We start from the raw sequence: 21,740 nt of genomic DNA, 5'->3' as shown, positions 1-21,740 counted from the left end.
GCAGAAACAGCTTCTCATCTGAGACTGGGTCCTCCCCATTCGCCCTCCTCGGTGTCCACGGCGCCACGGATGGGCCGGGACCGAGGGAGGGGACGGACTTCGACGCGCCTAAGGCTTCCTCCGTCCAGCCCTGGCTCCCAGGCGTGGGGACCAGGGATTTTGAAGAGATCAGGTCTTCAGGAGAAAAAGCCCAAACCTGTCTTTTCAAGTAGTCAGTGGCTGCCGCGTGGACGGGCCTTTCTGGGACTCCGTGGAACTTGAGCCTTACGTTCTTTTGTGTTTTGCTGAGGGTCGCGTGCCAGAGACAGGTGGGCGTCGGGCTGTCTGGTGCCCTGGCTTCTGCGCGGCTGCTTCCCTCCCCTGGGCGCTGGGCTGAGCAGGTGCAGGGGCCAGGCTGTGGACGCCCGCCTGCAGGCCCCGCCTCTCCCGCTAGGTGGCGCTGCCGCACGTCTGTGTCCTGCTGTCACAGCTCCCGGGAGGCTTGAGGAGGACGGCCACCTGCCGGCCCAGGGCCTCAGCACCGAGATGGGGACAGAGCCTCCCTGCCTCCCAGGGGGCTTGAAGCCCTCATTGCTGGGTTCCGGGAGCCCGGAGCACAGGTTTTGTTCAATCCTGCCCGGAGAAGCCCAGTTCTGACCAGGAAACACCCCTCCCTGTCGGTGGGGCTAGGACGCGTGCACATGGGCCTGCCCCTGCCTGTGTGTGCGTGAGTGTGCGTGTGCCTGTGGGGGGGGATGGGCTGTAGAGGTGGGAAGCAGTGCTCTCCAGGCCAGGCCAGGCCCTGTGACGTGGGCCGGACTCGTCCAGACCTGCCTCACCCTTCCTGAGCCTCAGTCTTACTCATCTGCAAAATGGAGGTGCCGTGGACCTGCCCAGCCTGCTCCCCACCTGCGGTGAGGCCCCACGGACGCCATGGGTGGGGGGACGGGTCCTCCCCGTAAACCGTTGCGTGATGTAAACTAAGGGACACAAAGGGACGTCTTCTCTACAATGACCATGGTGCCCCTGGCAGGGGTCTGATGCCAGTCCTGGGTTTTCAGAGGGCCCACGGTGTCCCACTGTTTTAGGGGGCCAGACGGCCACCTCACAGGGGAGCGGACTGAGGCTGGAGAGAGCCCAAGCTTGCGCCTGGGGCCCTTGCTCGGAGGTTGGGAAACGGAAGAGGCACATAGGAGGCCGGTCGGCGTGCAGGAAGCTGTCGGCAACTTGGGGGTCCAGAGAGCACGTGACCCAGGCTGGCACTGGCCTTTGGGGGACTCGTTACCCCTGTACCCACCTGCCTCCACGACCCCCCCCCCTCAGGGACCTGCTCAGCCGCACAACCTCCTGGAAAGGCCACAGACCCCCGAGGAGGTCGGCACGTGTCACCCTGAGACTGGGCATCTGGCTAGAGGTCAACTTGTCCCGGCCCGAATGCGGGGACCCCGTGACCGAGCCTGCTTTGTGCATGGAGGTGACCGCCAGAGCCTGGGCTCAGCCAGCACCCTGGTTCTCCTGCACGCACTGCTTCTGATGTCCGCCAGGGTCCCCGAACTGATTGCACAGCCGTGGCTCTGGAGGGGTGGCTCTGGAGGGGTGGGGCTGGGGGGGAGCAGACAGAGTGCCCTCTGTGGCTTCAGTCCTGGGCAGCCCTGACATCAGGCTTGGCTGTCTTGGGGAGGGGCCCCAGGGAGGTACAGATGCGAAGATTTCTTGACAAGAGGAGCCTTCTCTCCTGTCTGCCCATCGGCCCGGGTGTCGGGAAACCCGTCTGTGAGTGGACGCGGCCCAGGCTGTTTGGCCAGTGGCGTCCTCACGCTGGTGGTCCTCCCAGAGCCAAAGCTGGGCAGCTGTCCCTGGGCAGGGGCAGGATGGACAGACCCACTAGGCACAGTGGAGGCGGTGCCCAGGGCTCATGAATGTCGCGGTGTGGTCTTACGGGATGCTTCTGAGGAGCTTGGGAGCCCTGGAGGGGGGGCAGGGAGGGGGCGGGGGGGGCACAAAGGCACTACAAGGACCCCCAGTGGCCCTTATCCAGAGAGCATGACACGGAGATGCTGTCCCCAACACAGTGTGTCCTCAGTCCCCCGGAGCATGGGGGATGGGGAGTCCCACGCTGTCCTCAGCTCCCTCGGGCACAGGGTCATCCCCTGGCCTGCGGCCAAAGGCCCCTCGGGTCGGTCTCGCTGGGCTGCGATGGTAGAGAGGGGAAGTAATACTAACAGGAACATCAGGACGCCTGTCACCACCAGGCCCAGCCAGGGCAGTGTCCTCGAGTGTCCTCGAGCCACGAGGCGGCCCCTCGGGGCTGTGGGTAGGATGATCTGTGATTATCCCGTTTTGCGGAAGATAAGTGGAGGTGTGGGGGTCGGGCAGGGGGTACAGAGCACAGCCTGTGGCACTTGTCTGAGGCCCTGGCTGCTCGAGGCTTGAGGGCACCGGCCCATCAGCCCAGAGAGCAGCCTCGGTCCCACCCCTGCAGCCCCGCCTGTCACTCGCCCCCTGACCCTGGCTGGTGGGCGCCCGGAACAGGCTGCACGGATGAGGGGCTTCTTGCCGGACCCTGGCCGGGCGTCCCCGCCAGGCCCCCGAGCACCTCCCGTGCCACTCACCCGTCCGCGCTTCATCTCGGGTCCTTTGTCACGTGGGCCCCACGGGCCCGGGCCCCTCTGTGTCCGTCCGCCGCTCCCCTCGCCGCTGCTACACCTGCCAGCAGCCAGCGGTGCCTTCCGGAGCCTTCCGGAGCCTTCCGGCCCCAATTAGGTTTTGTAAAAGCCTGTCTCTGCCAGCGGCCTTCTGTACAAACAGGCCTCCATTAGCGACTGCAGAGGAACAGCCTCTCCCTGCTGAGCGCGGGTGGCGCCTCTCCCGCCGGGCCGGCGTCCCCCGGGGAACGGGGCCCATCGCCATGTACAGAGTGCCCGCCACGGCCACCGCTGCAGCCCCGGGTCGGCCCCTCCACCCTCTCCCACGGGGCGGCCGCGGGTCCTGCGGCCACCCTCTGGCGCCTGGCCAGCCCCCCTCCGCGTGGCAGGAAAAAGCCGTCCAGTTGCAGCCGCTCGGCTCCTACGACGGACGGTCCTTCGCCCCGTCAAGTGCACGGTGCCCGTCTCCCGCGATTATGCTGCGGGACGCCCGGCCCGGGCGCCGAGTGGGCACCGGCCACCCCCCGGGCCCGCGGCTGCTTCCTGCCGACACCCCCAAGCCGCGGAGGGAGGGGCCGAGGCCCGGGTCCCTGGCGGAGCGGGAGCCCGGACCGGGTTGGCTTTTCCAGGTCCCAAGGGGGCCTTGGGGCTCCCCTGCTGCGGCCGGCTGGGCCCCACCACACGCACTGGGAGACCACTGGCCGGGAATTCCCCAAATCATACTTAGATGGCGTGTCTCCTGGAGGTGAGACGGGGCTGTCCACTCGTTCAACCAAAACACATTGCAAGGGAGGTTGGTGTTCATGAATTTTTACGACGACACGTCTGCATTTACCTGGCCTTTGTTTTATTTTAATTTTCGTCTTCGCGCCTTCCTGTTTGGGGCCGGCGCGGCTGTGGGGCGGGCTTTGCCTGGAACCCTCGGCGTGGGCTGTCTAAATATTTTATCCACCGGCTGCTAACAGGACGTGTCATCGGGAGCCCGACCCCTAGCCGCACCAGGGAAGGGGGTCCCCGCCCGGCCCTGTCCTCTTTAGTCTTTGGAATTTTTGGCGTTTGGATCACGCAGCCCCTGGGAGCAGGCTTTTTATCTTTATTTTTGACGAGAACGGAGGCAAAGGTTTCTGCAGATATGAAATCCCCCCCGACTCCCACCGACGCCCCTGAGACGCCCCTACCTACCGTTTGCTTTGTTTGGGCCACCAGGGGCAGAAGGGGCCGGGCTGTGGGAGGAGGGGGCGTGGAAGGAACTTTCTGGAGATAACGAAGAAAACCAGAGCTGGGAGCCTGTGGGGGACTGGTCGTCCGCTCCTTCGGCAGGACCGGGACGGCTGCCCTTCTGAGTCCTTCATTCACCACCGGGCCGCTCGTCCCTCAAAAGGTGCCTACCCTCGGGAGGACCCTGGATCCCCGTCAGTGAGACCGTCCAGGCCTCTTCTGGTTGGGAGAAGTGCAGGGTGCACAGCTGTATGTGGAAACCCTAAAGATCGGCTCTCCTCCAGGGCCCGTGTCCACCTCGGGAGCTCCTGCTGTGGGGTCCCACTCTCGGCACCCCTGCAGCCTTGCGGTGTGAGCGTGCCCATCGGGGATCCCGGGACCTCACCCACAGCAGGTGGGCATCCAAGCTCGGCCAGCTTTGTTCTGAGGGTCCCTGTCCACCTCTGCTTTAGGCGAGCGTGTCTGGGGCAGCGCTGGGCTGGACCCCCTCCCCGGCACCTGCCCCGGCAGCTCCCCGGGCCGGTCCACCTCCTGCCTCCGGCCAGCCTCCTGGTGCTTCTGCTTTGACTTCCCCGTGGCGGCGTGACCGTCCCCACCCCGCCGGGGGAGGAAAGCCTGTGGGAAGGGCTTCTCGCCCCCGGCCCCTTGCAAGAAAGTGCCCCCTCGATGCCTGGGCCTCGGGGGCCTGTGCTCCTCAGACGTTCCCGGGTAATCTCTTTCCAGATTGGTGGTTACTGCTGAGCTTGTGAAGAGCACCTCCAAGCAAGCCACGCTCGTCCCAGAATCAGGAGAGGGCGAGGGCGGCTTGGTGTAGAGCCCACTGGGCTCTGTCTCCGCACTTTGCAAACTCCAGGGCATTTTTAGGGGGATCGCGCTCTGCACAATTCCACGGCCTGCTCTCTCTCCTCTGGTCCCCAGGGAGCATCTGGCCCCGTCCAGGTCGGACACGCGCTTTATTAGCGGTGCCGTGAAAATCTGCCATAAGTCCGTGCCGTCGTTCGCATAAATAGTCTCCTGCGGTCGAAAGTTAGGCTGCTTCCAGTCTTGACTTTCCGAGACAACACTGGAGTGGACGAGCCGTGTGCCCGGATGTTTGTGCACTTGCCAGTGTCCAGAGCGTCTTTGGAAGTTGAGGACGGCGCCCAGAACAGCCCAGAGCTGGAGTGGGTGAGGGGCCCGGCGAGCGGCTTCTCAGCCGGGTTTGCTGCAGGAGCTGGCACAGAGCCGATCTCAGGGCTTCCGCGTACAGCTGTGCAGGTTGCACACTGCACTTCTCTAGGGACCGCAGTCTTGTTGAGACACAGCGTCACGGGCGAGGCCTAGAGCTGTGTGTGGTGATGGTCCAGCTGGGAGAGGCCGGGCAGGGGGAAACTGAACATTCCTATGGCCTCTGCTGATGGGATCGTGAGCCCAGGGAGGCCAGGTGCCGGCTGGGCTGATCATACATGCTTCTGCCCCAAGTCCGGATGGCTGTTTCCCTACCTGGGTGGGGTGAACATGTGTCTGGACGTTGTTGGCCCTACAGGTGTAGAAAGTTCTGGAGGAGGAACGAGGGTCCTCTGGCTTCCACACGGCCCTTCCCCTCTCTTGGCTTTTGCTGCGGACTCTCTCTCCTGGACACTCCCCGCTTTTGCCTCTCGTCCGGCTCTGGCTCGTCCTCCAGACCCAAGCCACAGCCCTCCCAGGCGGGCCCGGGACGCCCTCGGAGCTCTCACGGCTGAGCTGTGGGAACTCAGGGTCTGCTGGACCTCCAGCTCCTCCGGGTCCCGGGCCTCCCCCCCTGCCCCAGACACAGGGCGTCCCGGGAACGCAGACAATCTGCCTCCCCCCGCCATCATACCAACAACCTGGTGCGTGTCTCAGCCTGGCTACTCGCGGCTCTCCGAAGCTTCCAGAAGGCCTCCTTTATCAGACAGACGGACCGGTAGTTGGCGACTCAGACCCCTGGGCTCAGAAATGTCTTCTGCTTCTATGGAAACGACCTTGTGACTCGAGCGCAGTAAGCGGCTGCACCAGGCTCTTGGGCGGGTGAGTGCCACCCACGGCGGTCTTATCACTGCCATTTGTCTGGCTGGCCAGCCGGACTCCCTGGTGACCGTGGAAGAGCTCTTTCTTCCAGGACACTTCAATCGCAGCTTGGCACTTGCCCAGGTATTTATATGTTTCACGGAAATGATTGATCTTTGGCTGCTTCACAGTTGCATCGTTGTTAATGGGGCTGCTCTGTCAGGGCAGAACCAGAACCCTTGATCCAGGAGCATTTACAGGCTGGTCGGTGGCGTGGCCGCCCTCACCTCACGCGGCTTCCCTCCCTTCTCTGTGGTGAGAATATGGATCCTGATAAAGCACTTGCCCACCCACCCAGTCATCTTTCCATTCACCCATCCACCCACTGTCCATCGGTCTAACGTCCATCTGTCCATCCATGCGCCCATCATCCACCTGTCCATCCACCCATCTGTCCATCCATCCATCCATCCATCTAAATACCAAACATCTGTCCATCCGTTCATCCATCCATCTGTCTATCTGTCCATCCATCCACCCATCCATCCATCCATCTAAATACCAAACATCTGTCCATCTGTCCATCCACCCATCTATCCATCTATCATCCATCCATCCGTCCACCCATCACCATCTGTCCATTCACCCATCTATCTACCCATCTGTCCATCCATCCATCCATCTATCTGTCTTATAAGCAGTTAGTCAAAGTGCTTCGTCTCTGGCCTTTATTGTGTCAGTTGTGAAAAAGGAATAAAGATGCCCGGCTTACACAACTGTTACGAAGGTAGGTCAAAGGGTGTAGAGGCTGTTGGAACGGGGCTTGGCCGTGGTAGCAGGCAGGGCACTTATTTTTGGAGGCGTCCCCACATGTTAGCATCCAGCATGGTCAGTAGGAGCCAGGAAATGGAAATTGTCTTCGCTTTGGCTCCTGGCCGGTGACCTTGCTAAGTCCTCGATCCTCTCTGAGCTTTGGTTTCTCCACCTGGAAAAGAGGGCCAGTGACATCTCCTCAAGACTTACTGAGTCAATTAAATGAGGTATGTAAGGTGCTTATTCCCGGGTCAGGTAAATGCAGATTGTTCATCGTCATTGTCATGGTCATCAATTTAACAGGAATTTATCGAGTGCCATGATGGGCCGAACTGCTGAATTACGTGCCCTCTAAAATTCGTACGTTGCAGTCCTAGCCCCCAGAACCTCGCAGTGTGACTGTGTTTGGAGATGGGGGTCTCTAAAGAGCAGATTAGTTTAAAAGGAGGTCATCGGTATGAGTCCTGATACCACGGGCCTGGTGTCCTTACAAGGAGAGGAGAGTAGGACACAGACATGGCATGGGAAAGACCATGGGGGGACACAGGCAGAAGACGCTGTCCACAACCCAGGAGAGAAGAGAGAGGACTCAGAAACAATCGCCCTGCCGACACATACCTTGATCTTGGACCTCCAGCGGCCCAGGCGATGGCCTGCGGCCGTGGGGGAGACCCACCCCTCCCCCCTCAGGGTGGGAGGTTCCGGTGCCCTGGCTTGGCTAAGGACACCCACGTCCTGGAGGATCCTTCCCCGCCCCCGGGGAGGGGGCTTCTCTTCATGGAAGAAGGAGGGTCGTGTACAGATCATCCCAGCACTGCTCTCCCCGAGCACTCCGGGCTCCAGAGGCGGCACCTGCCATGAGTTTTAACAAACTGCCACAGCGACTTGGAGGGACGAAGTCTGACGGGGGTCACTCGTGACCGTGCTCAACGGGAGGGGGCGCGCTGCCATCTGGCTCCACCGTTCCCTTGCTGGTGGCCCCGGGGGCAGGTGTCCCCCCAGCCTGAGGTCGCCATCTGACCACAGGGGCCGAGGTGCCACCCGGAGCAGCTTCAGGAGCACCTGCCAAGCCACCTGCACGCTGGCCGACGGGACGTCCACATCCTCAGTGCTGCCTTGCAGCCCGGTGCCCCCAAGGCCGGCCTGAGGAGGCTCCGTTGTAATTCCAGAAGCTCCCGCCAGCCCAGAGCCACGCGCAGCTCAGTGTGGGAGCACAGCTCCGACCCTTCCACGTGGTGGGGACCTTGGAGGAAAAAAACGTGCTATTTTTGCTCAGAAAGTGCGTTGAGCGTGAGCCTCCTCTTGCGGGAGCAGCTGGGTGGGCGGGAATAATGGTAATGCCATCGTAAGACGAGGGCCGTGCCGTATTGTTAACTTGTCCGAATCCTCAGCACAAGCCTGAACTAGTTGCGACCACTTGCCCTGTTTTACTGATGAGGAAACAGAGGCACCGAGAGCCTCCCGGGCCCACGGCCACACCTCCTGCCACCGGGGTCGCACCCACTGCTCCCGGCTGCTCTTAGGATGTGGGGGAGGGTGTGGTGGCCCTGCCTTTGCGTGGCACTGCTGGGGATTTTAAGTGGTGGCCTTGCTGTCTCTTCCCCGCCGCAGCCACCTTGAAGGCCAGGGCCGGGGCCACAGAGGGCCACAGGCCAAGCCTCCGGGTCTCAGCCTGGGAGGAGCTGCCCCGACCGCCACCGGCCACCGCGGACGTTGTTGCAGGAAGGCAACTTGGGTAGCAAGCCACGAGATCCCCAGGATTGCTTGTTACTTTGGCAGAAGCCCCCCCTACCCCCCCGCCCCGTCCCGATGAATCTCCTGGGTTGGGCCACGGACCCTCTGCCAGGACGAGGCATCGTGTCTTCTGATGCTTCTGGTGAAGCCGGCACAGCACGGACCCTCTTAGCCCAGGAGTCCGGGAGCCAGGCCCCAGGGCAGGGGAGCTTCCATCCGTGATGTGAGAGTCGGGGTTCCTGGGGGGACCCCAAGTATCGGTGTGAGTGTTCGGGGCCAGCGGTCAGGAGCAGTCACCGGAAGGATCCACGGAGGCCAAGGGCTGCCCCGGCCCGGCCACCCTGGGGAGAAGGGCTCGCCCCAGGCCTGCGGTTTAGAGAGCTGCAGGGGTCAATCCACGGCCCCAGGATGCCAGAGCGTCGCTCCCACACTGTGTCTTTTAGAAATGGGTCTCCCCCGCCTTGGCATCATAAACACGAGCAGCTTGCTCACAACGATAACGGGTGAGGCCTGTGCACGAGCAGTCTTGCCGTTACTGGAGGCGGTAGGATTTAAAGCGTTGTCTGCGAGCAAACGTACCGCCTTCATCACGGGTCATTTTTTCTGGATTCGATCAGAGGAACGATTTGTAAGGTTTAGAGCCAGACACGGGCACTCGCACGCAGCCAAGTGTGTTCATCATGCCCATATATACGAGTATTTAAATACCCTCCCTCTTGCTCCGAAGTGGATGGTTAATACTCACCAGTTGCACAGCTGAAACCCAGAGCCTGTGGGTGGGCTTGTCGGCAGCGAGAGAGGCTTACCGGCTGCTGGTGGGGGCCGGTGCGGGGAAGGGGGTTGGGGTTGAGGTGCCAGGGTGATGGTACAGACATGGCTGGGGTGTAGACATAGCTGTGGGTGTGGACGCGGCTGGGGGTGTAGATGTGGCCGGGGGGAGTCCCCAGCGGGCTCTACCCACAGTCCCTGAGCTCAGTCATCCGTCACTCGGGCCTTTTCTTGGCTTGGAGGAAGCGGGGCCTCAGGGGACTCCGGGGGCGGGGGGGGGGGGGCTCTGAGCGAGTGAGCGGAGAGATGACCACCTTCACCTCTCGAGGGCAGTGTCGTGTTTGCAAAGCCCTTCTGTCACTGTTTGCACATTTGCTGGACCCTGCAACTTTGTAAATTTACAAATGACGGGATCCTATGGCCGGGATTGAGCCCCGGGCTGGCACGGAATGGGTGTGTGGTCTTGGGAAAGTTCCTTAACCTCTCTGGGCCTCAGTTGTCTCCTCTGGATGCTGAGGATAATCGTAAGGCCCTCCTACCTCTCAGCACATGGAGGGGATCAAGAAACACGCTTTGTGCTTAGCCCGGGGCCAGGCAAGGAGTCGGCACCTCTCCACCGTCATCCCTCTCCCCCCCCGCGTGTGCTCCGTGCTTCCCGGCGAGGGGTCGAGGCTCGGAGACGATGTGCTGCTCCAGGATATGCTGGTCCGTGTCCTGGGGGTTGTGTCCCCTGGCCACCCTCTGGCACCACGGCGTGACCCCGCCACGCAGCTGGAGCCACCAGCCCACTCCCTGCTCGGTCCCCTCAGGGCTCGGCCCCCGGGGGAACCCATCCGGGCCTGCCTGTGCCCGGCGGGCGAGGTCACCTGGCATCCAGGGACCCCAGCTGAGGTGTCACCTACTGTGCGTGGGCGTCTGGGTGCGCGTATGTCTGTGCGTGCGTGCCTGCGTGGAGGCCGCCCAGGTGCGTGCGTGCGTGTGCACCGTCTCTCCTGGTCGTTCCGATCCAGCCAGGCCTGGCGAGGGGCATGGGCCCCTGGGGCCGAGTGCGGGCCGCGCTGGGCATCATTCGGGGCTTTGTGGTCAGAGCAGAGCTGGCTGCGTGTCTCCGTGCAGAGAAACGGGGCCCCCCTCCCGGCTGGTGAGAGTCCCGGGCTCCACCGGGCGGATCTGAGGACACGGCTGGCAGCGCCTCTGCCGGCACGTCCCAGGGCTGCCCCTCCTGCCCGGGTCTCATCTTAGTCCCAGGCCAGAAAGCCCAGAAAAGGGCAGGTGGGCGCTGGATCCTGGGCAGGGCACACGGCTCCCTGATGCGGGACAGGGAATCCGTCCCGTGGGAAGACAGCACAAGCTCCCATAACCCGGAGAGGCCACTCCTCCCCCGGCCCGGCCCCCCGAATCTCACTCCCGCCGCCGTCTGTCCCCCGGAAGACGGGGCCCTGCAGCCAGGGCCTCCCGGGCACAGCAGACAGCAACCTTGCAGGGCTGTAGATATATATTCCGTAATTATCACACCAGGACCGCACACTCGACCCAAAGCACCGAAGTCGTCAGAACACAATCTTTTTACGGGTAGCAGATTGAAAATCCATCAGGAAGTTCCCATCTATCACCGCTGCTGACAGAAGCCACCGGAAAGAGAAAAACAAACATAAATAAGCTTTGTTCACCCGGGGTTTGTCGGAGGCCGCCGAGGGGTCCCTGGGGGCTCTCGACACCGACGCCGACGCTGAGTGCGCCTGTGGTCTCTGGCCCCCAGAGCGGAGAGGAGGCGGCCCAGGCTAGGAGCCGTCCACCGGCCCCCGCCTCCTGCCCACCAGCACCTCGCTGGGGTCTCCCTGCCTCCAGAGCCGAGGGCGGACGAGCAACCCCCCCTGGACACGCCCCCAGCTGGGGGCCGGGAGCAAGTGACCGATGGAGCTGCCTCCCAGCTTCCGTCCCCTCCCCCCCCAGCCCCTTGTCTCAGAAGAAAGCTGCATCCCAGCCTCCATTTGATAAGGCTCCAGTACGGTCCCAGACCAGGGGGCGGGTGCAGAGGACGAGGGGCCTAGAGGTGAAAGGGTAGCAGGGGTGTCTATGTGGGTGAGCTCCTTGTGGGAGCCGGTGGGGGCCCGGGGCTGGGTGAGTCAGGGGCTGCGGTCTCGAGGGTGGGGGCTGAGGCCAAGCCCCTCCTAGGGCCATGACCGTTGTGCTCGTTGTTAAGGATGTCGGTTTCGCGGGTGTCCTCGCGGTGTCGCCAGCCTGACCGCGCCTCGGCGTCTCGGCCGTCTGAGCGGACGCTCGAGAGGGCAGGAGCCATCCCCACCGACACCAGGATTCTCCCAGCATCCGCCGCGTGGCCGTCGCCTGCCTCATGGCCGCTGAACCCACAGGGGCCTGGGGGGCCACGACTGCGGCTCTGGGACCGGCCGGGCGGGCGGGGTCGGAGCTGGGCGCCAAGCCGGGAGTCCTGAGTCCGTCCACCGGCTCCCCGGGGAGACGGAGGTGACTACTAATGAATTAGGAATCGATCTACAGATTCATCCACCCCTCAAAGCATGCCTTCTGTTTTCACACTTAGTTGCTCGTGAAATTCTATTAACACCAGGATACCGGTAACAAGTGCAGGACGGACGGTTCTTTTTTCTTGTTTTCTGCTAACAGCGTTTTTGAGATCTAATTCACCTTGCGCACAATCCATCCACCGGAAGTGCACAATTCGGTGGCTCTTGGTGTGTCTGCAGTTGTGCACCCCCGGAATCAATGCTGGGCCGTTTTTATTATGCAGAAAGGAGCCTCCTTCCTGCTCCCTCGGCCCCGAGCAACCACGGGCGTCCTCTCCGTCCCCGGGCATCTGCCAGTCCTGGACGTTTCCCACGACGGGAATCACGGGCGCCGTGGTCCCTGCAGTCTGGCGTCGCTGACACAGCGTCACGTGTCCCGGGTCCGTGCGCGCGGCCGCGTGTGGCTGTCCTCCCCTCCCATTTAAGGCCGAATGACGTTCCATCCGACGGATGCGCCGCGTGTTGCTTGCGCGATGGCCTCACGGCAGGCATTTGGGTCGGCCCCGCGCCCTGCTTCCTGCGAACAATGCTGCCGTGCGCGCGCGTGCTCGAGTTTTCGTGTGGACGGATGCTTTCGCTTCTCTCGGAGCAGAGTTGCGGGGGCAGAGGGTGGCTCCGCGCCTGACTTTGGCGCACCTGCGGCGAGTGGGGGCCCTCCCGTCCCCACAGCCTTGCCAACGCGTGTTACCTGCTTCTGGCGCTGCCGTCCGGGCGGTCTCTCATTTGGATTCGATTCGCATTTTCCTGACGGCTACGGACGCGGAGCGTCTTTCCACGCGCTCTGGCCACGCTGACCCCCTACCCCCAAACCCTTTCCTCGATCTCCAGCACCCACAGGCGGGCAGGGGTCCCCCCCCCCACCACCACCCCGAGGTGAGGGAGCGGCAGCCCTGGGCCACAGCCCAAGGTCGCGTGGCCCCGTGACGGAGCTGGATCCAAATCCACGTTGGACCTCGAGCCGCGGATCGGCCTCAGGCAGGCCCCAGAGAGCGTTTAGCCCTGTTGGCGAGAAAATGACAGGCCAGGCATTTATTTCTTCTCTCAGCCAGAGCAGCCCCGTGTCTGTCACAGCTGAGCAAATTTATATTAGCAGCTCAACTGTCAGACCCCACGCTGCCTCCTTGGAGCCCCTTCTCGTGCGCTTTCCGCTGATTAATAAATTAAATTAAGCCCATCAATCCACCCGGCAGCCGCCAGCCTCCCCTCTGCCCTCCTCATTAGAAGCACCGCCAGCCTCATGGCCGCAGGGCGCGGGCACCGTGGGCGGGTGGGGGCCGGCCACCCGGCCGGCGTTTAGGGCTGTACGTGGGGCCCCGGAGGCCCCACGGGAGGGATTCGGGCTCGGTGACCGGGATGGGGCCGTCGTGGGTGTCGGGCGGCTCACCTGTGCCCGTGGTCGGATGTTGCCTTTGGCCCCGGGTCCCACGTGGCTTGTGCCAGCCACAGTCCTGACCGCCACTGATCCTGTCTTTATTTGAAGCTTTTGATGTTTATTCATCGTGGGTTTTTTTTTTTTTTCTTTTCGGTATTAATTTTGACTTGAGATGCAGTGTGTTAAAATAGCGTCTCTTGTGATGATTGGTGCCTCGGCTCTCCCTTCAGTTTTGTGCCCCAGGTGTGTGCCCGGCGCTGTGCGTCCAGGGCCCGCGGTTGTCCGGGGAGGCGGGGGCGCCCCAGAAGGGTCCCGCAGGGAAGGCCGCTGCCCGCCCGCGGAGGGAAGCTCACCGTGGCCCAGGAGCGGGGGCAGGAGAGAGGAGAGCCTGGCGGCAGTGGGGCACGGGGACGGGTCTGTCTGCGCACGGGCTTCCGGGGGGTCGCGCTCAAGACGTCTCGCTGCGGCCCCGCTGGCGTGGGCCGGGCCAGGCTGGAGCTCGGGGGGACGGAACGTGGCCAGGAGCGCTGAGCGGGCACAGCGCCATCGGCGGGGGGGAACCACAGCCATGACCGTCGGGTCGCGGGGGGTCGGGGGGCTCCCACCCCATCACGCCCGTCCCTCCACGGTGGCAGCCTCGCTCTCTGCGAGGCGGCGGCCACCTGCTCACGGGACACACAGGCTGCTCGCAGGCCGACCGCTGGCCGGGTGAACCCGTTCTCCCCCGCCCCTTCCCAAGCTGCTGGCCGCCTGCAGTGAGGGACCCTCTACCCTGCCGGTGGCCTCCCTGACTCACCCGTAGGAGCCGGGGCTCCAGCTGGGCCCCCTCCCGGCCTGTGCGCGTGACCCCCCATCGTCCCACCCGCCAAACGTGGCTTACGAAGATGGTGTAAGAGCTTTGGCCCCTCTCCTGCTCTCCGGCCCTGTCTCTGTCTGTCTGTCTCTCTCTCGTTCCCAAACCGTCCGAAACCAGGCTGCAAATCTCAGAGTGTGAGGGGCCCATCCCCTAATGGAAACGTTCCCTCACACAATCACGATATATTGTGTCACCCAAAAATTATTAGTTCGCAGCCGGAAGCCGGTCCGTAGACGTGCAAGCCGTCCCCGAATGTCCTTCATGGTGATTTTTTTGAACGAAAATTTAGTCATCGTTCGTGCATTGGTTTGCTTATGCCTCTTCGATGGCTTTTAGGGCTAGACACGCTGGCTCACTTTTCGGGGTAACATTCGCTTTTTTGTTTATAAAAATGATTTTTATTTTCCAAAAGCCTAAAACCGTTGTTGACGAAACGGGGGCACGAAATAACACTGTGATGTCACGTGTGACTTCTCGGCCGAGGGCTCGGGCTGGGTCCCCGCCGCACGTCCCACGCTCCCCGGGGGGGGGGGGGGGGGCTCGGTCCATTTCTCATCCCTTTGCTTCCTGAGTCACGGAGTCGCCTGTAAAGTCTCCCCCGGAGTCGGGTTGCAGGTTTCCGGCAAGAGGACCGGGCAGGACTGGCTGCTGGCAGTGCCACGCGCATCAGGGCGTCCACACGCTGCTGTCACTTGGTCCTTGCAAAGATGTGACTTCCTTATGCCTTAGCGAGTCATCTGTGGGGGGATCCTTTTTTCTGTGGGATTCGATTTTGTTTGGGGGAAGGCACAAGGACAGAGATGTGTCAGATCCATGTAAGAAAGGTGTATTTGGAGCATCTTCCCCTCCACCCGCCTCCGCCCTCCTGGGGACCCATCTCTGTGGCTGTGAGGGCTGAGCGAGGCCGTGCACGTAGCACCCGGCCCCCTACCTGGCAGGTGGCCCTCGCTCAGGCGAGCCCTGCCTCGCGGTCACCCTTCAGTGCGGTTGGAAGCTTCCAGAAGCAATGCCTCTCATCTCTGCTCGCCCCACGCGGCCAATGGCCTGGTGACATGGGACATGCTCCCTACGCCTTTATCTCTAGCCCTTGCAACAGCAGACTGGGGCTGGCGAGACAGGAAGCCTCGGGCCAGAGTGGCCCCAGAAAACGGTGGGAATGAATGCCGGGGGTCCACGCGCCCCAGCCGCCCCCGTGCCTGACAGCGGGGTCTGCCTGCAGTGGAACCTGTGCACCTGCCCTCCCGTGCTCTCCTTCAGGTGTGCGTGTGGAGGCCAGCGGGGGTGTCCCAACTCCGGCATTAGAGCCGGCCACAGTCTGCCATCAGCCGCACCTCTGATTTCCAAACCTCCGTGCCAGAGGCGGCACCCTCCCCTCCTATCAGAAGGAGGTTGTCACCCTCAGAGACTTGTCGCCCAGTGGGGAGCTGGGAGGAGAGCTGTGGACCGCCTGAATCCTGTGACCCTCAATCCCGGCCCCCCGAGGGCTCTGAGGCCGGCCCAGTTGGTTCCCGTGGGTCCTCAGAGGGCTGGAATCCTAGCCCACTGCACCCTAGCTGGAGCCCAGCAGGGACTCCCAGACTTGAGAGCATCCGGAAGGAAGCACGAGACTGTGGCGCCTTTCCCATCTCAAGGCCATCCTACAGGGAGGAGGAACCCTTTGGGAGCTTGGCCAAGTCGGCATCCACTCCCAAGGGCCCTGGGGGGACGGCAGGGTGCCCCAGGCCTCCGGGCTCCAAGCCTCCTGGAGCAGGAGGTTAGCTGGGTCTCCCAAACGTCCCCAGCATTGGTGGCCCAGCCTCGTGGGGCAGCAGGTGTCCCGGCCTGGGGCTGGGTGAGAGCCTCACGGCAGGCGGGCACCTGCCTCCTCGTGTGAGGTCGGGGGAGAGGAGAGAGTCCTGTGCACTTGGGGGACGGCCAGGGCGGTGGGGCTGGGGGAGGACCGAGCGCGGGCTTGTGGCTGTGCCCTCGCTGGAGATGCCCTGTGAGGGGCTGTGGGGCGCAGGCTCAGTGTTCCCACCCTTGGAGGTCCCCCCTTCCCATGCGGTGGCCCCGGGCATTTTTCACACGGGCGGAGGCAGGCATCTGTGGCGGGTGAAGGCATCAGCAGGTCACCGGGAAGGTGGGGTCCCTGGATGGACCACCGAAAAGAACAGAAGATGATATGGGAACCCAGGCCCCTGACTCCCAGCGCCCAGCCCTTGCCCCTGCCTGGTTGTGGGACCCCAACATCCTCCTTACCTGCAGGTGACGTGGGCGGGGTGGGGGAGAAACGGCGGTCTCCCAGACGGCCCCAAGGGACGCCCGCCTGTGTCCCGCGTCACCTCCATGGGGAGGGCGGGGACAGGGTGAGGGGTCGCCTGCCAGGCCCGCCCGCTCCTGCCCGCCCCTGTCTTTTCCTCTCTCAGCCTGTCTCTCAGACTGATTGGCATTTTTCGATTCAGTACCAGACATTTTGTATGAAAACTCGTCGAGGCTCTGGATAAAATTGTCTGGGCCTGCTGTTGTCTCCGGGGGGAGACGTTGAATTATGAATCCGGCGTCTTCAATGGTTATGAGATGATTTGGGTTTTCTATTTATGGTGGAGTCAGGATTCAGAAGGTAATTTTTAATCTACGAATTTGTCAATTGCACCCACCCTTTCGAATATATTGGCATAAAACTCCTGTTTATTGACACGCTATCTTCTTACCTCTGCAACCACGGTCAGACACGTACGTGATTATGTGTTCGTCTCGAGTATTTTTTTTTAAATTTTTAAAAATATTTATTTGCCCCGGTTGCCTAATGGATAAGGCATTGGCCTCCTAAAATATTTATTTATTTCTGAGACAGAGAGAGAGAGAGAGAGAGACAGAGCACAAGTGGGGGAGGGGCGAGAGAGAGGGAGACACAGATTCCGAAGCAGGCTCCAGGCTCCGAGCCGTCACCACAGAGCCCGACGCGGGGCTCGAACTCACAGACCGCGAGATCATGACCTGAGCCGAAGTCGGACGCTCAACCGACCGAGCCCCCCAGGCACCCCATCGTCTCAAGTATTTTAAATCTGTTTCCCATCTTTTATTCTCGATTGATGTTTCCAAAGATTTGTCTATTTTACTATTAATTTCCCCCCGTGAACTGGTTTCAATCTTTTTAATGCTCTTAGTGGCGTGTTTTTCTGCTTCCTTCGTGATTCAATTCGAGCTACTTTCTTTGTTTTAGTCTATCGTCCTTTTGATAGTATTTCAGGCGGACGCACCTTGGCCTTCCCTCTTGCCTAAAACAGTCTCTGGGCACCGTGCATTTCCTTGTACTTATGTGTTAGCTGTGCTTCTCAAGTTTTGACCTGCAGTCTTTTATTACCTTTCACTATGTTCCAATGTCTGTTCCGACTCCTCCGTTGAGCACGCGTGACTCAGATTTTCTCGATCGTTGGCCTTGATTTCCCGGCGTGGAGTTTTCCCCGGTTGCTGACTTAACCGCTTTGTGCCCAGAGCATGGGGCCTCGTGTGTTGGCGAGGCTTGCTCCCAAACCGGCAGGTCACCGGTTCTCAGAAATGTTTCCCTTCGCGCTGGAAAGATCGCCAACTCCCAGCTCTGGGGCGTCCGTTTCGGCCTCTACAGGTTCTTGTGCGTTAACCGCGACTTTCGAATCCCCTGCGCCCCGGTGGCTGTCCGTGGCTCCTGGTCTGCCTGAGTCCACGTCGCGGACGGAGGCATGATAACACCGGTCCGGGGCGGTCACAGCCTCTGGATGAAAGGCTTTCCTGTGTCCAGTGGCGCCCGTGGCGGGAAGGACTATCCCCACGGTCTGGAGCGGCCGTCTCGACGCTGTTTGCTGGCAGGTGGTCGGGCACCCCCTTTCTCCAGGCTCCTCCTTCCTCCGTCTGTGTCTCGCTGGGTCCCGCGTCCCACAGTGTCTTCTCCACACGGCGCGCCAGCCCCGCGCCCACCGACCCTCTCCCATAGCCCACCGATGCGCTGTGCTCTTTGAGAGCTCTGCACTCCCCCCGCCTTTCCTCTTCTCGTTTCCTCCTCCTCTGGTTCCCCCACTTCGGATTTCCTGTTAGTCTGGCTGCCGTGGCTTGTATTTCTGGTCCTCGGATGTTGGGGCTTGGACACTGGTGGCTGTAACTCCCCAAGGACAAGGTAGGCCAGCCCATGTGGCCTTTCCAGCACCGCAGAGGCCTCAGTGCCCACGTGCCCTCCTGTCCTGTCTGTGCCGTGGCTCCCGTCTGGCTGTGGTGTCGGAGAGAACCCAGACGCATTCGGGTCCCCTCGGATCTGGCCTCTGGGGGCTCACGCGTCCCCCTGGGATCACCTCCTTTCAGGGTGGGAAGTGAGGCGTCACATCTGTCTTCTAGAGACAGCCAGACCAGGGCAAAAGGCGTCAAAACTTTCCTTGAACCCAGGGCTCTCAGACGAGGAAGTTGAGGAGGAAACCCCACTATTCTGGAAGCTTCTGTGGGAAGGGGGTTTCCTCACCCACGCACAACTCCCCCACAGCCCTATAGGTCCAGACCAATTGTCCCGGTGGCCGGTGTGGCTCAGGACCAGGCCTTCAGGTCCTCCCCCGGCCCCGGCTGGGTCCTGCCTCCCGTCCCAGGAGAGGCTCCGCCTGCCTGCCACCCGCCTTCTGAGGGTTTTCTGGTGCTCCCAGCTGATGGACAGAGGATCTTCTGAGCCAGCTCACCGGCCCCTCCACCCCCAAGCTGGGCTGGGAGCCCTGGGGCTTTTCCCCATTCAGAGACGAGGAAACTGAGGCTCGGGGGGCTTAAGCCCAAGGCCAGACGGGTGCACGTGTGGGGATGAAGTCACCTTCATCCCTCTTCCCTCTTCCCAGACCACCCTCCAGGCTGGGGTCAGGGCAGCCGCCGCTCGCCCCTCACGCTCCGTAAATCGGCCTCAGTTTCCCTGTTTGACCACGTGTCTGCTTCCTGCCGGAGCGCACGAGGGACAGTGCACGTGCTGGGGAGGAGGCGGGAGCGACCACAGCACTGCGACAAGATGCGCGGCCGGAGAACCGCACGGGTGGGGGTCGCAGCGGCGAGGACGCCTGCAGGCGGGACGGGGGGATGGGCCGGGTGGCGGGCGAGGCAGGGCGCGTGCACACGGCACTCCGTGGGCGGCCTCTGGCAAGGCGAGCGACGTGGAGGTGAGGGGTCCCCGGCCCGTCTTTCGCTGCTGACCCACCCTGGCTCCATGCATACCGGGGATGTTCCGGAACGTTCTCCCCGTGCCGCACTGTTGGAACCTGAAATGCCAGGCAGGACCCGCATGCCCCAGGAGGAGGATGACGAGGAAGCCGAGGTGAGGTCCGCTGGCAGAGGAGGGCGGCAGCAGGGAAGGCGCGAGGGCCGCAGCCACGGGCGTCCACGTGGCCAGGTGACCCAGCAAGCGGAGATGCAGAGACACGCTCGGCGTGAGGACTTCTGTGCCAACAGCAAAGCTCCCAAGGCAGCGAGACACGGTGTTCGTGGACACGCACGCGTGTGGTGAGAGCACGGAGCCCACAGGACGAGAGACGGTGACGCCAGCAGGGCTGGGGGGGGGGGAGGGGACGGGGAAGGGACAGGTGCCGTCTCGAAGGCTCCGTCTCCTCCCAAAGAGGGATGGTTTGGAACAGATGGCAAAATGTTAACATCTGTTCCATCTGGGTGGTGGGTACCGAGGTGTTTTTCACGTGAATTCTCGAGCCCTTGGAATATTTCATAATCAGAAGCATTTTAGAGGCTTGGCGGGGAGGGCGGAGGGATGGGGCCCGCTGGACAGCCCCCCTGGGGCATCACTGTGATGCACCCGGCAGGGCTGGGTGCGGGGACGGCCTGCACACCCCTGTGGGCTGCATGGCGGTGGGGGGGGCCCGGCTTTCTGATCCCGGCTCTGTCCCCAGTCCCGGGCACCCTGGGCAGGGCCCTTGGCTCTGAGCCTCAGTGTCCGGGTCTGTAGGTGGGGGCCGGCCTGCGGGAGCACCTGGGGCGGTGTCTGTGGAGCGCCGGGCACACGGCCTGCCGCTCAGGGTGCACAACGTTGCCGCCCGCGTGAGACACGCGTGCAATTTCCCACACAAGCCGTGTTACCTCCCCAGAAAGGGCAAAACGAACCAGAAAGACGTCTGAAAGACGTACGATCATCACCCCTGTCGCCTGTCTGGCTGGCGCGGGTCACGGGGCTGGCATCGCGCGGCTGGTGGGGAGGCCGGCGGGCTCGGTCCCCGCGGAGGGAGCGGCTGCCGCGTGCCCTCCCCCCGACCCCGCGCCGCCCCTTCTGGGCGTTTCCCCGAGGTCACAGCGTCTTCTGCGACGGAGCTGTCCGAGCCACGGTCACGGGAACCACGGGTCCGCGATGCCGTCCATCCTCCCGACGCTGGGGGTGAAGGTTCGTTCACCTGCTGTCCACTCTCAGGGCAGGTCAGAGCCGCGGTCACCGGGGTGGGAGGCCCCGAGAACACACGACGTCACCGCTGGGGGTCTCCTGCCCCAGACGCGCAGTGAGCAGTCGTGACCGCCAGGGGACAAGCCCGAGCAGGAGCGGTCGTGGGGACTGCACCCCTCGCTCCTTCAAACGTCAGGCGGGAAGGACAGAGGCGCCCGAGGGCCGTGCCGGTGACTGGGGCCGCGGGGCCGTGACCGCGGGCGGCGGCTGACGTTTGTGGGGACCGCACGCGCAAGTGATGGCTGCACGAGAATGGAAACGTCTGGTTCTAAGAAACGCACGCGGGGGGTGGGGATCGGGGCGTGAGGAGGCCTCGACCCAACAGCGCCCTTGTGGCTCAGAAGGGTCCCATGCACAGACGGCGAGACCCTAACCGTGAGGGGCGGGCTCGCTCGCAGGCTTCTTCACGTTATTCTTGCCCAGAATTATATCAAATACAAATCCCGAATGAGTAACATAAAAGTTATCAAAGAAAGAACAGATAACAATAGAAATGGGAGACTCGCAGGGCTGGGGTGGGGGTCAAATGGCAGACCTGGGTGCTGGGCCGGCCGGTACGTCTGTCTGTTTGTCCTGCGGCACACACCCTCTGGCCCTCCCGCCCCCTCGGGCTCCAGCCTTGACGGGGTTGGGTGGGGGGAGGGGGGCGGCTGCCCAGCCGGCTGCAGAAAAGGCACTCTGCTGCTTTGAAAGGAAGAGGTCTGTTTCTCGAGGGGCTCAAAAAACAAAAAAACTCCACATATAAATGTTTGCAAAAGAATCACCATTGCCTGTTGGTTTCTCTGAGCGTTGGGAGACCAGTTTCCAGGCAAAATAATGGTCCCCAGACAGGACAAAGCTTGTAGCCAGGGGGGCCCGCCCGCCCTGCCGCCTCTTCCGTCTGCGGCCTCCGGTGTGAAGTTCCCGGTGACAGCACGTTCCTCTCTTGCCTCCCAAAGGGACCCAGGCTTCTGGATTTTAGTTTTTAGCTGCCAGCTCAGGTGGAGAGAGGCTCGTCTGGGTCTCTTGCCTTCAGGCAGAGCCTCCCCTTTGACAGCCAACTGTCTGCTACTGAGGCTGGGCCCCAGGCTAGCCCTTCCCTGTCCCTGTGTCCCTTCTCCCTAGAGAGAGGGACCTCTCTCTGCTCCTACTAGACCTCTGGCGGGTGGGTGAGAGATACCCTGCAGACAGAGGCTGGGATGTGCCCCCCGCCCCCCCGGGGAGGGAGCCCAGGTCAGGGGTCTGCCCACGGGACAGAGGGTGCAGGTTCCAGGCCTGCGGCCTTGCCTCCCCCACCCCACCCGCCCTACGGGGCCTCCCCCACGTCTGGAGGCCCAGCCCCAGTGCCCTCCAGGGTCTGGCCCCGCCTGTGTGTTCCAGTCATAGGTCCTGCCGTTGGGGTGGAGGCCTG

The sequence above is a fragment of the Leopardus geoffroyi genome, chromosome D4 (genome assembly GCF_018350155.1).
Source record: "Leopardus geoffroyi isolate Oge1 chromosome D4, O.geoffroyi_Oge1_pat1.0, whole genome shotgun sequence".
Taxonomy (NCBI): domain Eukaryota; kingdom Metazoa; phylum Chordata; class Mammalia; order Carnivora; family Felidae; genus Leopardus; species Leopardus geoffroyi.
Note: the sequence above shows the minus strand (reverse complement) of the source record.